This window comes from Diceros bicornis, chromosome 23 (genome assembly GCF_020826845.1).
Source record: "Diceros bicornis minor isolate mBicDic1 chromosome 23, mDicBic1.mat.cur, whole genome shotgun sequence".
Lineage (NCBI taxonomy): Eukaryota > Metazoa > Chordata > Mammalia > Perissodactyla > Rhinocerotidae > Diceros > Diceros bicornis.
Window position 1 is genome coordinate 8,996,189 of NC_080762.1, and position 4,990 is coordinate 9,001,178.

Consider the following 4,990-nt stretch of genomic DNA (forward strand, 5'->3'; position numbering starts at 1 on the left):
CTCTATCTTTTCCATCCCCCATTTAGTCTCTCATTCAGTCCTATTGATCTAACCTCCTTAGTATGACTTAAACCAACCCCTTTCTCTCAGTTCCTACCACTGCTACTTCAGCTCAGGCACTCATCACTTCTTACCTACAATACCCAACAGCCTCCTGACAGATTTCCCAAGTTTATTCTGAAATTTCCCTATCCACATTCCACATCCTAAAGCTGTTATTCTTAACTGAGTGACTGGAAGGAAATCATATAATCCCACCCAAAACATTGGGGAAGGAGTAGGGTAAAAGAAGAGAGATTTCCTTAATTAAACAAATCATATTTATGATAGAGTAATTTAGAAAATCTTATTGGAGATTATAATTCGTTATTTTTAGTAAAAATTTTTATTTTGAACTTCAAAATCTTTTAAAAGAGGCCATATTATTTTTGTATATATTGAAAGATAGCATATGTTTTTTTAAAAAAACAAAAGATATAAAAAGACACTATACTGTGTAAAATTCTTCGGTGGGTCCACACTATCATCAGAATAAAGAGCCATTTGTTTAGCATGTTCTACAAGGTTCTCAGTGACCTGGCTCCTATTTATCTCCCCCAGCTTCTCATCAATGTTTACTAAATATAAATACTATGTAGAGCTACAAGTGATACAGAGCTATATGTTGCCTTAATGTCTTTGCACAGGCTATTTTTCCTATTTGAAATATTCAAACTACAGGCCCTCACACATGCACACACAAACACACACACATTTCCTCCTTGCTGGTATCTTCTTTTCCTTCAAGAAACCCATCAAGTATAACTGCCTTTAGGAAATCTTCATTGACAACAAAATAGATTATTTGCAGGGTAAAAAAATGTACCTCTAACTCTCAGCTCTCATCTTTAAATATCCTGTGAATTCCTCTATAAAATGACTCATCACACTGGAATGAAATGCTTGGTTTCCTTATCTGTATTCCCCACTAGACAGTGAACTTCTTGCGAACAAGGACAATATTTTTCGTCTCTATATCCCCAATATCTAGCCTAGTATTTGAAGAAACATTTCTGAAACCACTGAGACTTTTTTAAATGTTTTAGTAAATAAGAGGTAGTAAACAAATTCCTTAATACAGATTTGTTTTGAACATTTCGTGTTTGATACTCTAGCTTATAAGGTAACGCCTCTGTAATATTCAGAGGATAACCACTAAATGGCTAACTCTGCAGATTATGTAACAGGGGCACTGACATCTAAAGTACTGTAGTGAAAGTCATTAAAAACAAGACACCAAATTCCCTATTTTTTTATTCTGTAAAAGCAAAAGCTAGTCAGTTAGCTAAATAAATTAGGCTTAGTTCATGTGGTAATTTTCTCTTTAATTGGCTTTAAAACTCAAATTTATAAGACTGTTAACAAAAAGACAAATTGCTTCTAATAGACAGTATGTAAAGAAATTTGGTGAATGCAAACTGGCCCTAAGAAATTATATTGCAAAACATTTTGGAAAAAAAATAGCCCATTTAAGGATGATAAACTTGCTATTATCAGCTAAGATGTTCCTTTAATGTCTTTATTATGTGTATTAATTATTGTACAACCACCCTAGACAGGTCAGGTTGGATTTATTCCTATTGAACATACAATTAAGAGTTACCAAGATATTTGAGGAATTACAATAATGATGTATTCAAGACCACCCTGAAAATATGTTCTAAACATTTGGCTGTCTGCCAAAATTGTTTATCATCTCTTATGCTAAAGAATTGCACAGGGAGTTTAAGAAATGAAAACAGCTTTCGTTTACTGCTCACCTGGACGGTTACGCAATTATTATAAACACAGTGTGTAATCACAATCCAGGGTAAAATAACAGCTTTGCTGCCACCAACACAGAGAAGAGAGTCCCCTCCAGGTCTCGTAATGCTCCCTGGCCATTGTCAACACCTGGGCACTCAGGCCACCGGTACCCAACAGGCTGCAAATCAGGACACAAAGCATAGAACCTTCAGTCTATTATTCAAGGTCAACTCTGCTGACTCTCTGTGGTGCCCTTGGACTGACTTCTTTCATTGTCTAAACCTCTAACTATCTACTAGATTCATTCATTCTTCCCCTTATTTATTTATTCTTTCATAAAAATGTATTGGGCACTCAGCTTGCACAGGCTCTGTTCATCATGCACAGACATTGGGGATTCAAGATGAGGAAAAGAGCAATGTTCTTGCCCTTGTGGATTTTACAGTTTATTTGGGGGAAATAGGCATTATTCACTTAATATATATAATTCTAAACTTATCAAGTGTCATAAGGGAAAAATATGTAGGATGATGAAGATATCTAATGGGGAAGTGAGAGAAGGATCTCCTTCCTCATTGTATTACATTCACTTTCTTAACTCTTCTTAATCTTATTTACTTCCCTGCTCAGACACTGCCTCGAAGTTGTCCATTGACCAGAGCCTTATATCTCAAACATCTCCACGGCTCCAGGTATGGAAGTTGGCTTTGACCATTCAGCTGTCATTAAGACCCGTTATAAGAGTAATTGTCTTCCTTAATATTTTCAAGCGATGGGAACATTCTTCAGACATATCTAAATGTTTTTTTTTAATATTTTTAAGTACATGCCTTTTAATTCTGTATACATTTTCAGCTTGTGCAATTTCTTGAAGTAATGATACCATAAGCTTATTGTCCATTTTGTGAATGCGGAGAAGAGATATTTTGGTCAGTGAATGGCTTTAAGGAAGGTTTTGGGCCTATTCCAAATTCTGAAGTTTTAAAAGAGTTGTACAAAAGTTACAGGGAAAATGAAAATTTAGTTGACTTCTTTCTGTGAGGGTTGTGACTAGAGTTAGACAGGAGAGAAAAAAGAATAGTTTTGAAAGTCTCATGGTTATCTTGAAGGATAATGATAAAGTTACCTTGTGGGAGACACTTAATTACTGTGCACTAAAAGTGCCCCAGCACTCGCTCACACTACCACACTTCTATGCCAAGGTAAGACTCAGCCATATTGGGATGGCATTTAAAACATCACAAACTGTAAAACCAGTGGCCACTGTTTAAAAACTTGAGCCTGACTGGTTTTGCATACAAAACAAATTCTGTATAAATATTAATTTGAAGACTGTCAGTTCCACATATTCAGAGTTAGTGTTACATAAACTGTCAACCCACAGGCAGGTTGAAGACAGGATAGATATACTCTGGGGAACCTATCTTATCAGTTGACTCACATTGTTTTTTTAAGTAAGAGAGCTGACAGAGTCAAGGGCAAAGTAAGGAGAGCTGCAGATTTTACGGATGCTCTTAGGTTAGGATTTTCTGCTTGAGCACAGATGCATCCTTGGTTTTAAGATTCCCCCTTTCACCAGCACAAACTCCCCTTTTCCCAGCACCAGGGACTGATTTTACCACGGAGGGCAGAGGTCAATAACAAGTTCTAAGTCAGGACACAAAAACTTTCCCTGGGTTACTAAGGACATGGTACTACTTCCGGGCAACAAGGCTTTTCTCAACATTTTGAAACTTTTAGACTTGAGAATTCAACCCCATGTTTGGTGAGTGGGGAAGCAGGAAAGGCAAAGAACAACAGAGCAGCCTTTAGCCAAAAAGACCTTAGAGGCCAGGTGTCCCCTCTCAAAGCCGCAAGTTCATGGAGCTCTTGCTGTGCCTGCCTTGGCCCCACCTGGCTGGCCTACTTGACTTCATGCCAGATCAAGTCTTTCCAATCAAACCTGTGCTTAGTCCCGTCCCTGGACCTTGATCTAGGCTGACTGCAGCTTCTCAGCCCCCGGCCAAAGGCAAGGCCAGCTCTTTAGCCAGAACTGGGGCTCCGCTGGCTAGTCCAAGGCTCCCTCTGGGCTCCCGCTGCTTCCCGTCCACCCGAAGCTGTCAGCACCGTGGGCACATGAGCTAGTTCTGGCTTTGAAAACCATAAACACATCCACAGTCAATGTTTTTTACAAAGCCTTACCCTGGGCCTGCAGTTCTGCTTTATACTCAGTTGGATCAGCTCAAAACTTTTCTTGAAAAGAGCTCCCTGTTTGTATTTTGTGTGTGTTCTTTCTGCCAAGGTTATTTTTTAGCTGCATCTTACTCTATTGCATCATTTTATTTATTTATCTGTTTGTTCGTTTGTTTTTGCCAGCTTCTGGTGAAGATATACTACCTCAACCCCATAGAATTGCTATTTAAATATCTTAAAATTATTAATTACTCATTACATCCTGCTAACAAAGTGATGTTGCATTGGCATCATTTCTTTGCTCAAAGAGTTTTGAGACCGTTACCTTGATTACCACTTGTTCGTTAATATTAATTGTGGTTTGGAGATGACAATGATAAAAAATGTGGTATATTTAGCAGATACAGCTTACTAAACCACATATAAGATTGGGAAGTGCTATACTACCCAGCCTAAAGCGTTACTTAGCTGCGTGAGTGGCTATTTGCAAAGCTGATTTACAGTGTGGCAAATAAGAAAATGGGATGATATACAGCAGTGGAGATGCTGCAAGAATCGCCATGCAGGCACTGTTCTCAAGTACTACCTGCCATAAATTCTCACAAGATAAAGTGTATACCCGAGGAAGCAGTGAACCATTCTCTTTATACTTCTTCCACTCTGCCAGAACTCTGACACTAAAATAGGGAAGAGTGTGAAAGAGCCTCTACTTTGAAATCAGAGTGGACAGCACCAGACAAAGAGCAGATCTGTGCCTCGTTCCAACTCTGAATGGGCTTCAGTGACCTTGGGCAACACTGAGTCTCCATATTCTCAGCTGCTTTCTGTTGGTTGTTTTATTTTTTTAAGGGAGAACAAGTATCTTCTCTGTTAATGTGAGGATACTGTGAGATAATATAAAGTTGTTGTGTGTCACTAAAAATGATTTATATGCTTCTGTGTACGTGATAAAACTATATAATTTGACGTGATAAATAAAGAATACATATGAAAGAATATCCTAAAAGAAATGCAGTGTTGCATATATCTGGTT